Genomic DNA, 12,654 nt, shown 5'->3' with positions numbered 1-12,654 from the left:
CTCCCCACCACTGACAAGCCATTTGAAAGATTTGGTCCTCCAGCCCTTTTACAGTAACATAATGAACCTTAGGAGCCTCTCAGGAGAAAAAAAAAATCCACATTTCTTAGGCCAAGCAGACAGTGGAGAGCACTCACACTGATATCCTGAGATACCACCACTGTGGCTTGCACTGGAAATACCCACAAAACATCTGCTGCAGCTGCCATGCTCCAGAACAAACTCTTTGGCTATTGGGAACTTCTACAAAATGCCATCAAAATTGTCCTTCTCCTCCTTAAAGGGACTCACCTGCTGTCTCCCAAAGCTAAAGTAGGCTTTCCTCATTTTTGCTTTATTTTTTTTTATCCCTAAAGAACAGGACGAAGGTTTTGCTTCAGCAGCTGCAAGAGCAGAACTGAACAGAAGAATATTCTCCTTTGGCAGTGGCTGTATGCACACCTAAGAAACACAGCGCCTGCAGGTCTGCAAGAATGGCTAAAGAGATAATAAACAGCCAAGGGACTGCTCTAAGTAAAAGAAATACAAACAGAAAACCACCCCACAAGCCCCCCAGGAAAAGAGGCAGAAGCTTATTGATTGCCTCAGTAGGACTGTGAGCACAAGCTGCACTTTCAGCTCAAGCTGAAATATTTGGGTTTGAAACTCCAGCCTCCTGCTATCTGGCCCGAGGAAGGTCGGCTAACAAACCCGAAAGAAACCACCTGGAGTCTTTTGCTGCTTCCCAGCAGGTTAGGTCGGTATTTTTTTGGATCTTTTCAAAGGAAGATATGACTTGATTTCCTGAAAGAGCATGCTGGCTACTGGAGGAGCTGGGGAGCCAGAAGCTATTACACAACCATAACCATATTTTAGGAGCTTAGGCTAGAAAAAGCTGCATGTTTATTCACAGATAAAAGGGAAACTGCTTCCCGCTCTGCTCCATCTAAGAGTAAGGCAAAAACTGCTAGTTTCACTGAATTGTAAAAGAGAAATAAAACACATGGGATAGCTGCAGATTTTGTGCTATTTATACCTTCAACACTTTGGGACCCAGCAGGCCACCTTCTGCTGCTCTTCCTCCCTCTTTTGGGTCAAATTCTCCATTCTCACATGGTAGGCTTAGGATGAAGCTGTTTCTGTATTTAATGGGCTTAGTCCAGCCATATTTTACTAAAACTGCTATCTGAAATCCTGCTTTTTCAGTGTTGCATCCAACACACAAAAGTGACCCTACAGCTTGCCAACACAACAAAATCCAAACCTATGAATAAAACACTTCTAAAGAACAAGGAAATCACCTACAGTTCAATATAGCCCTGTCCTTCCCCAACCTCAAACCTCTGCTTGGAATGTTAAGTGAAATAAATATGTATGTGTATGGTGCTGTTGCTTGTTGGGACTGTATATTGACCCTCACAATTTTTGGTACTTCTCCTAAAGACCCAGCTGGTGAAATTTCTGCAAGGATCTTCTCCACTTTTGGAAACATAAAGCAGAAAGAAATCTTCAGGGTTATTCCAGCCAATCCCTTGCTGTTGTAATCATCCTGCAGGATCTTCTTCAGAAAGTATACAAAAAGTTTCTGCCCCTCGTGGCTATGAGAATATGATTTGGGTTTAATATAACAGCCCAGAAACAAGTTGGTAATATATGTGTGTATATATATACACACACATACATATTTCAGATCTTTCAAAGTATTTCACACTTCTGGGAGATCTGCTACTGCTTTTGAACACTTGGAGTTAGGCAACAGTGAAATGAAGGAGTCACAAACATGTTTGATATAGAAACACCAACTTTTTCAACAGGTAGGTAATTACTATTGAAAACTCTTGCCTGAGTTTGCTTGTGTTGAGCATCCCTGGTGTAGGCAGCTCTTGAGCAGCCTCCCTTGGGGATGTGCTTACTCCAAGGCAGCACAAGGCAGGAGAAGCAGCCTTCCTTGCCATGAAAACATCACTTTCCTGGGATGCATCACAATGCTGGGATCAGGCAAATTCAGACCAGCCCTCCCCTCTGCACAGGAGGCATTCATACAGCCATCCCCATTTCACCCACATGAGCTGTGCCACACCAATACCCACAGAGCAATGGACAAGAGCTGGGGAGATCTGTATCTGCTGGCTCCCTGTGTTGTCATGGTGAGTACATGTACAGAACAGTAAATGGTGCTTTCTGAGTTACCACACACTCCTGGTTGACAGGAATTGCCTGTTTGTGTGTTTACGTGGCCCACAGCATGCAGTGAGTAACTGCAGCTATCCCAGCCAATCTTCATTCTCTGCACACTGAGCAGGAGACTCAGCCACCAGCTGCTTCATCATTCTAGATTCTTTCCAAAAAAACACCTCATGGCAAAACAAAGGAAAATAAACAAAACAGCTTTTACATACTTTATAAACACCAGCACTCCACATGCTTTCTGCAACCCAAACACTACAGCACAAACCACCTAAAATGGGATTATTTTGCTTTATTCACCATGGAGTTTTTCTACAAAAAAAAAAGATTGTCAAGATATCTTCAGAGAGCTAAAAGGCAAATCTTGAGCTGCTGTTAGACAGGGAAGAAAAATAATGGTACTTTTTAGATGCTTGACAGAAAAGTTCCTTTGAGACTCTCTCAACCTACAGAAATTATCAATTTTGCAAAAGCGTATTTTACAGAGAGAAACTGAATTGGAAGCCCTGAAAGCACTTGCTTTCCCAAGCTTGAGATGAAGGAAAATAAACCCCACACTCCTCTCAGCTTCTCTTCCTGAAGATGCAATTGGGTGGTTTAAATCCTGGGGTCAGCCCAAAGCATCCCCATGGAACAGGCTGTGCCAACTCTCCACAGCTCCACCAGCTCTGGTGTTCTCCCTGCAGCACTGCTGATCCATCAAATGGCCTGACTGCCCCAAAGCCCCAAACTGGTGGTACAGGCAATAGGTCAGGAAAAACCTCCTTCACTAAGCCCAGGATGCTGCTTTCCTTTGCTGCTGGCTCAGCAAGGCAGGAATACAGCAAGCCCAGGATGCAGGGTGGGGCACTGGCAGCCACCCACCAGGTCCCTGCTCCTCGCTCCCTGATGTTTGTATCATACTAGGCATTTATTAACTTTTCAGTGTAGCTTACACCTCTATTTCCCTAAAAAACTCCATGATCAAAATTACCACCTTGGCAATGTGAATTACTCCTAACAGCAGACTAGCAATGCCTTCTGTGGAATTAAACATGCACAGCTGTGCTGGAAATGGGGGGTTTGCAGCCTCTCGACTGCAGACTGTTATTACAGCATGATTAGCAGATACAAATGTTCCTGAAAGTCATCTCTCTCCACACACTGAAAATCACAGTTATCCCAGCAGATCCCAAGAGCCCCAACAGCTCCTGGCTGCTGGTTCAGTTCTTGTTAAGCATTCACCAAACCTGGCAGAGCACAGCACCATGGACTAACATGCTCATGAGCCTCCTTGCCTTCAACACCTCTTCTAAAGCTATTAAAATTAGCCCATCTCTGCCCCCATCCCTACAACAGACAAAATACAACTGAAAGTCTACATCAAAACCCTAAATATGCAGTGAAAAAGCCACTAAAAACTCCCAAAGTGCTCTGAGGTCTCTGAGTAAGTGCACACACTCTGTGCAGACAGTGATGCTTGGACAGACCACGGGGTATCTCCCACAGCACTCCATCCCCAGAGGTCTTGTTCCTGTCCCACTTGGCACTCAGCTGTCCTTCTCCAGCCTTTTGAACAAAGTTTAAGAAGAGAGGAGTATTTCCACCCCACAGCAGCTGCTGCTGGCAGCCCCTGAGGTCCCCTGGAAAACCACCAGTGCTGACCTGGAAAACACAGAGCAGGAGGCCCCTCCCAAGCGTCATCTTCTCCACCTCATCAGTGTGGACCACTCACACAAAGTCCTTATCCATCTTGCATAATTTTCAGGGATCTGCGAGCAGAAGCTGTCCCAGCCAGTCAATCCAAGGCTGCACCATGCTGCAGCTCTCCAGCCTTAGGTTCCTCCAGGAAAATTTCTATAAACTACAGGAACAGACCAAACCCCTCTTTGCAATGCCTCCTGATATTACCAACTGCTTTTGAAAACATTACAAAGCATAAAAATAGGCAAAGAGAAAACAACAGCAAAATAAAGAGTAAATACGATCAAAAATTAAATTAGCTGTCTTAAAAAAAAAAAAAAGAAGGAAAAATTTCATAGTTTTAGGCACATTTTCACTGTGCAGCACTGTCCCAGAAACTATTCCTCCCCTCTGAGAGATTTAGTAGATTTCAGAAAACATGTTCTTCTCTGCCAGGTTGAAACTGATCTCACATTCCTCTAGGGAGAAGCAGATGGCTGAGCCAGGCAGCCTGGGCAGCCATGGAGGCCACCTTTGCCTGGCTGCCACCCCAGGGGACTGCTCCAGTCCCTCGGGCCCAGGCTGCTCAGGGCCAGGCTGTGCCCATCCACAGTTCTGCTGAAGCTGGTGAGAAGTGCTGGGGCTGCTGGCAGCAGCTGCAGATGGCCTTGGCTACAGGGTGAGACAGGGGCTGGCGAGGGTCCTGGCCTGGCTTCCCTGGCACTGAAAGGACAGACAGACAGACAGTGATCCTGCCACTTCTCATCTCAGCGCCCTCTTGAAAAATCTGCACACGAACAACAACATTAACCCCACAGCCCCAGCACGGGGAGGTGACCACCCATTTCCTCCCTGAGCTCCTACAGCCTTTCTGCACCTCCCTTTCCGATGCTAAGTGTGGTTCATGGGGAACCAGAGCCCTGAACCAGAATGAAAGAGAACGGGAAAGCATTGCTCAAAGCAGATTATATTTGCTTTTCAACACATCCCCCAGTTGCAGATGTCAGCACAGAGAAAGGTAGAAAGAAAGAAAGGCTTTCTTTCCTACCTCCTTAACTGTTCCTAACTTCCTTCAACAAATCAAAGTGTTTTCTTGAAGGGTGAGAAATCTCAGTCTCATACTATTTTAAATTGGCAGCAAGGGGTTTAGAGCAAGGAGAAGAATGTTTGATTGCATAAGAAAACAGCCAGAGAGAGAAAGTGATGTCCTGTAGGGTTCTGGCTACCAAAAAGTTCATTATTAGTGTATTTGGCCTTTAGTGAGGTTAAACTATTTCACATTATTCCTCTTAACCCTTGCATTTCAGACTGTCACCCTCTGGTTAGTTACCTGCATGCCCATAGTAATGAAGGTGTTGGAAAACATTGCCAGACCCCTCCTCTGCCAGGGCCACGACTGAGAACTGTTTTCCGACACAATGGTTGCCGCACTGTTGTTGGGCACTTTTTCTGCCCAACATATGTACTGCAATAACTTTTTAAACAACCAAGCTGTGGACTGTTAACCTGCTAATTAATTTTCAACACCATGGGATGTCCCCTTATATAGTCACAGAATCATTTATGTTGGAAAGAACCTTTATGCCAAGTCAGCCACTAAACCACGTCCCTAAGTACATCTACACATCTTTTAAATACCTCCAGGGATGGTGACTTCCCTGGACAGCCTGTTTCAGTGCCTCACCACCCTTTCTGTGAAAAACTGTTTGCTAATATCCAATCCAAATCTCCCCTGGTGCAACTTGAGGCCACTTCCTCTCATCCTGTCACTGTTACCTGGGAGAAAAGGCCAACCCCACCTGGCTGCAGCCTCCTTTCAGGGAGTTGGAGAAAGTGACAAGGTCTCTCCTGAGCCTCCTTTTCTCCAGGCTGAACACCCCCAGCTCCCTCAGCTCTCCTCATCAGACTTGTGCTCCAGCCCTTTCCCCAGCTCCATGGCCCTTCTCTGGACAATCTCCAGACCCTCAAGGTCTTTCTTCAGGTTGAGGGGCTCAGAACTGGACACAGCACTCGAGGTGTGGCCTCACCAGTGCTGAGCACAGGGGGACAATCCCTGCCCTGGTCCTGCTGGCCACACTGTATCTGATCCAGGCCAGGATGCCATTGGCTTTTTTGGCACCTGGGTACACACTGGCTCATGTTCAGCCACAGTCAATCTGCATCCCCAGGTCCTTTTCCTCTGGGCAACCTTCCAGCCACTCTTCCCCACAACTGCAGTGTTGCAGTCCCTGTGTTCAGATCCATCCAGGTGCCACACATGGAGATATCTCCATTTGATGGAGATACATTGGTGTAAGTTGTACACTGGGGACAGAGCCAAAAATCACAAACTCCTTCCACTACCCACCAAATACCCAAGCTCATAACAACAGCAGTGTTAAGAGTAGGAAAAAACAAAGAGAGAACTGAAGCAAACACAACAGAAAAACATGCTACCCCACATCAGTCCCCATGATCTAAAGGATGTGCCAACTTGGGAAGGACAGGGGTCATCATTTGAGGCTGCCTGTAAGAGCAGGCAGGTGGGGAAAATGCGGGAAGCAACCCATCAGCACAACTTCCCATATGGATAATGCTAGACTGCAGCCAGAAACAACACCAGCTATTGTCACTGCTCAGATCCACTGTCAGTGTGACACAATTCAAGGCCTCCCAGTATGACTGTTAGGTCTGGCCTGGTCTCTCCAGTTTCAGCCTGATTTCCTCACCACATGACAGAGCCCAGCAGCAATCACTCTTTTCCCTTGCTCTTTATTCACTCCCTCTTTTGTTTCCCTCAACCCTCAAGCTGAAAAGAAAAAAAAGGGGAAAAACCAAGACTGATCAAGACCAGACAGTGACTAGATTTTGTTGCCATAAAAATAAATGCAAGAGGAAGGGGTTTCCCTTTTCCAGCTGTTTAGACCATTCCTATTTTTGGCTGTAAAGCAACCATGTATTTGCAAATTCCTGCCAAACACAGCAGCCATTGGTGCAAAAGTGGTGCAAGAAATGAAATGAGCACAGGATATAAACATAAAGCAAAAGATCACTTTTCTCCTCTCAAATAATTGTGTTTGTGCTTCATTTGCTCATGAAGACCAGCACTGTTAGGTGTTGTTGAGTTTCTTGTTTTCAGTAAGAGCGTCCATGTCCCTCTACCTGCAAAGTTCAGCGAGAGGTACCTGAGTCAGCTACAAGTAATCACAGAGCCACAAACATACCACAGGAAAGGAATATAAGGGTCCCTTATATTCCTTCTAGGAATATAGGTTCCTGCTAGGTCCTGAGCTTCAGCTGCTCTCCTCACTGCAAACTCCTGGAGGTCCTGTTTGATGGGAGCATCTCCCAGGGCATGGTCCTGCCCGCTGCACTTCTCCCAGCTGCACAGCCCCAGCCCTGTCTCTTCAGTATCCCCATGCTCCAGTAAATGGAGCCACAAGGGGAAAGTCTGCACACACTGACACGCTAAAAAAGTGACTGATCCCAGGGACTGGGAAGGGTTGTGGAAATCCCCACAAAGCAGCTGCTTTTGTGGCCTTTTCTCCCTATCCTGGGGATAGGCAACACAGCCCGGGCAGTGTGTCTGCTTATTCTGTTAAGAATCAGTAACTCTGGGCCCATCCTTCCCCTCCAGCTAGACTTTAACTTTTAAGGCCAAGAATACAAAGGGATAGAATCAAAGTCTCCTACAGCCTGTCAGTCTTGCTGTCCCACAAATTTATCCTATCAATTTATCACCTTCACTGCTCTGATGCCTGTATTGAACATTAATTTGCTATGTGTCTGGGTACACAGCCCTGAACAGCCTGGGATGTTTTTGGAAACCAAAGCAACAGAGGTTCACTGAATGTGTGATTCCTCCAGATCTGTGCTCCATTGGAATAAAATTAAGGTTTGGATCTGTCTTAGTTTGAGAAGTAGGCCCATGGGAATCTCATGAGGTCTACCCAAGTGCAGGATGCTGCACCTGGGTCAGGGTGACCCCTGGGACCAATCCAGGCTGGGGAGGAACAGCCCCAGACCAGCCATGCTGAGACCTGGGGGTGCTGTGGATGACAGCTGGGCATGACCCAGCAATGCAGCCCAGAAAGACAAACACCCTGGGCTGCATCAAAACCTCCTGGGCAGCAGGTTGAGGGGAGTGATTCTGCCATTCTGCTCTGCTCTGGTGAGACCCCACCTGCAGCTCTGGGGCCCTCAACACAGGAAGGACATCAACCTGTTGGAGCAAGTCCAGAGGATGTCACAAAGATGATTAGAAGGATGGAGCACCTCCCCTACACAGAAAGGATGAGTGAATTGCGATTGTTCAGCCTGGAGAAGAGAAGGCTTCAGGGTGACCTAACTGCAGCCTTCCAGTACCTGAAGAGAACTATAGGAACTTACAGGAAAAATGGGTCAAGAATATTTACAAGGGCATGCAATGCCATGACAAGGGATAATGGGTTCAAATTGAAGGAGAATAGGTTTAGGTCAGATATTATGAAGAAATTCTTTACTGTGAGGGTGGTGAGACCCTGTCACAGGTTGCTCAGAGAAGCTGTGGTTGCCCTGTCCTGGAAAGTGTTCAAGGTCAGGCTGCACAGGGCTCTGAGGGAGCTGACCCTGCCCATGGCAGGGGACCTGGAATGAGACAAGTCCCTTCCAACCCAAACCATTCTGTGATTCTACTGGAATACATCTGGAGCACCAATATTTTTTACAGCTTTCTACCCCACTCAGGATTGAGGATATATTCACATTTCTGAGAGAGAACCGTGCTACTACTTGGATACAACTTTCCCACTCACTCCAGCAGAAGCAGGTTTGAACCAAGGAGAAAAAGTGCAATTCACATCCTGCTGTGAAGACTGTTCAGGAAAAATGCACTTTCATCTTTTAAAAATCAGACCAAATCAGATTTAATACAAAATGTATCTTATCCTTCCACATAATCAGCAACATGACATTAAATTTCTTCTGTCTCATGATATATTTAATGAGGGGGAGAAAACCAGACAAGTGCACTCCCCTTTCTCCAGTACTCCTTGTTATTCTTCCAGAACAATTCTTCAAAGGTACTGAGATCACTGTATGTTACCTCCTTTTTGAAGGATCAGATACATTGCATCAAAAAGCATGCAGGAAAAGTTCTAGGGCATGAAACCAATTTTTGCACACTTTTATCTGGGTCAGCTTTTCTATTGATTCTGCAAATACTGTATCATTTTTTTAAAGTTAAGGGTTTTTTTAGTTTAAAAAGAAGAAAAAGAGAACGTCAGAACTCAAGTCAAACATCCATCTCAGCCAAGGACTGGTTTTGTTGGGTGACTCCAAATCAAAAAGGTAGATTTTTTTATCATAAAATCCATCTAACAGTGAAAGGGATCTGGATCGACTTCTAAATTCAGTAAATGCCTTCTTCCCATACTGGGTCTATTTTCATTAATACCATTAATACCATCTTTGCTGTTAGGTGTACAAAACTTAGCAACAGCTGACAACATCTAAGAAAGCTAACATGAAACAAACACATCAAAACCACTCAGACACATGTTTTACCATTAATTCCTCCCTTCCTTTCTCTGCTCCTCTGCCAAGTTTTCCTCCATGGTTATGAACTACTTGGCACAGCCTCCAGCTTTGCTTTGTGTTGTTTCATCAACCAATGTGTGTCTTGAGGTGCTCTGAAATAGAAATAATAAGTAAGAACTGGCCTCAGGTGATATTCTGTATTAGGAGATGACTTATTGCAGATACCCTGAAGATCTGAATCAACTTCATCTGTACACACACATGGTAGATGGAGGAAGGACCCTTCCCAGAGGACTCCTACCAATGGGTGACAGTTCCTAGTATGGACAACTCAGAAAATTTGCTTACCACTCCAGATGACAGCAGAATATAATAAATAAAGTAGTGGGGAATGTCAATTAGGTTGGTGAAAATAAAGAGCTAATGAACTGTCTCTCAAGTGCTTTTCCAGAATGGAACGCTTTTACTTCTGAGAGATACTTTTTGCATATTTTCATGGTGGTGTGATGCTGGGAACTCCACCACATTGTCCAAGAGCCTGATTATCAAATGTGCTTCTGCTGGAATTCGGGTGCCTGCTTTGACAAAATCTTGTTTCACAGGGATCTGGGCACATGGGAAGAGAGCCTGTACACTTCCAAGTGAGAACTCAAGAGGGGTCTGACTAAGATAAGCATTTATTCCCTGGCTCTGGGACTCTTGTCTGGCATGTTCAAGATCCAGAGGATAGTCTGCACAGATTCATCAACCATTTATACTCACTTTTCCCAGTCTGGAGTGCTTGGATGGAAAGATGAGTAACCATTTCCATCCCACCCACACTTTTTGTGACCCATACAAAACCCCCAGCCTAACTGATTTCTGACACACAAATTATTAAACCCCAACACTTCCTTGCCATGATTTTACCCCATTAAGCCTTGTCCTTGTTAGGAACCTTGCCAGTCCTGCATGAGGCTGCTGGATGCTGCCTCCAGCACTGCACATCAATAAGCAAAGAGCTGCAGACCAGTGAGCTGCCCTCTCTGCAGCAGGGCTGGAGGTGCCTCTGGCCAAGGATGGCCCTGCTTCCAGAACCCCACCCTGCTGTACTCCCACCCATGGCCCAAGTGCAGTTATTAATATACTTCTAATTGCAGGAATTATTGCTCTGTTACACTATGTCTTCACTCTTCCCCCATGCATTAACTGGTTGCTTGGAGCTTTGCAATCCTTCAAAGAAAATGCTTTGAAAAATAAGACTGAGGAGGCTCACGTTAAATTGGGAAATGAGCACGCCTTGCTGGCTACCCTGAGAAACTAGGACAGGCTTCTCTCCACCAAATCTCCAGGTATCTCTGAGGCAGCAACAGTCGGCACAATTCTTAAAATACGCACAGGCTGATTAAAGGCTGGCTTGCAGCACTCACCAGATCTGCAGCATTAGTGCAGACTTTCAAAATCAGACAGGACAATTTATGAAAGAAACCTTCTCCAAATGCAGGACTGCTTGCTGGACCCCCTTTCTTGCCCTCCCACCTCACAACACATCTAAAGCTCCCCTTGGGAAAGCCTGAGGTACCCAAGTGGGCACGAGCAGATGTATCCACACCTTGGATGTCAGTCCAAATTCAAACCAGCAGCTGCTTCAGCGTTAAAGTTGGATTGTAAGCCACACTTTTCCAGGGTTACTGACAACCAGCCTCCATCCTGCTCCATCCCTTGCTGGGAGATGCAGTGCAGATGTCTGAGGGGAGCTGGGACAGCTGGCCAATGGATCTCCAAAGTGTCAGAAGAGACAACTGCAGAGCAGACTATAAAACAAATACCCCATCACAACAGGCCCCTTTCCCTGGGGGAAAGGTTTTCCCCTGTGTGTCACATCCCACGCTCTCTCATTCATGTGCTTGCTCACACTGCAAAGGCTTCATTAGCAGAGAGGGCCGAGCGCTGCCAGGCCCTGCCCTGCGCTCCCCTCGGTGATGGATAAATCCAGACTGAGTACCAGCAACATCCCCCCTCACAACAGGGGGAACAAGGGCTGCTGCCCTTCCACTGCCTGCCCCACCTTCCTCTCAAGTATCAGAGCACCCCCATGCCAAAATGAACTTAATGTGGTGGTGTCATCCTGTCACTATGGATGAAGCAAAGCAATACTAATAGTTTGGATTTATTTATGTCAGTTTGAATTCAGGCAAGGTTGCAAATCTGGCTTTGACTGAGCCCAGCACACCCCAGCAGTGCAAAGTGCAGACCCCAGCTGTGGCAGAAGGTGCCCTGGCAGGTACCACCCTGGCCATCACTGCTGGCTGCCCTTTCTGTGCCAGGCTCAGGCTGTGGCACTGCAATGCCCATGGGAGGGGGTGGGCTCCAGCTTCCCTCAACACCATCACCCTGCACTGCCACTCACCCCAAAACCTCAACCATGCAATCCAGCCAGCTCAGCTTACTAACACCCCCTCACTTCAATATTTAGGGCACTTTGCCACAAATGCAGGTGCTTTTATTCCTCTGCTCTTTCACGTGGACTTCACTAAACAGCTTTTGGCCACCTGTCCCACAGGGGACAGTTCAGCATCTTGAACAGAGCTATCAGGCACACAGGTTAATGGATGAATGTTAATGTACAAATATGCTGAACCTAAATGGACTCTCTCAAATGAGATTCAGAAATAACTACAGTCAGAAAATATAGTCAGAGGTCACCAGAGAAACCTACTGGTAATGCAAATTCAAATTTATACAGAATCATAGAATAGTTTGGGTTGAAAAGGACCTTTAATTATGTATTAATTACAATTAACATTGATTTTAGTCCAATCCTCTGTATATACACAACCTCTCAGTGAAGGAAACATTGACCCTAAAGGATCTCCTATAAAGCAAATTAAGTAAACACCTTTAAACAAAGCTCAGCAACCCTCCAAATCTAGGCAAGGTAGTTACAGCTCTCTTTAGCCTGTACTTCATGGATCTTCACAACAGTCTGTGGAATCAGGCACAACTTTCCCATTTGTCCCTTGCAACATTATGACAACTTCTGAATAACTGTGAAGCAGCACAGCTTCCTCACCTGGAACATCCTCCACTGTCCCAAGGCAAACTGCACTGTTTGGATTGAATTTCTGTTTATATGGCTGTGTTTTCCAGATGAAATGTGTGGTCTAAGCAAAAAACACATCCAGAGTCTTCACTGACTTCATCCAAACTCAGCCACATGTTCTCACATGTCCCACTGAAACAACCAGGGCCCCATCTGGTACCCCAAAATCCCTTAGAGAACTCTGCCCTTCAGGAAGCTCTGTAGTGCTCTATTGAAAGATGAACAGTACTCAACAATATTATTCTTCA

At 46.0% G+C, this 12,654-nt stretch overlaps 1 protein-coding gene across 1 annotated transcript in view; it reads right to left on the bottom strand.

The window, feature by feature from the left end:
• Positions 1 to 12,654, bottom strand: part of ZHX2 (zinc fingers and homeoboxes 2) — a 72,446-nt gene that overhangs the window by 43,798 nt on the left and 15,994 nt on the right. The gene's annotated exons all lie outside the window — the stretch shown is intronic.

Source organism: Geospiza fortis, unplaced genomic scaffold, assembly GCF_000277835.1.
Source record: "Geospiza fortis unplaced genomic scaffold, GeoFor_1.0 scaffold111, whole genome shotgun sequence".
NCBI lineage: Eukaryota > Metazoa > Chordata > Aves > Passeriformes > Thraupidae > Geospiza > Geospiza fortis.
Note: the sequence above shows the minus strand (reverse complement) of the source record. Positions and strands in the feature narration are given on the sequence as shown.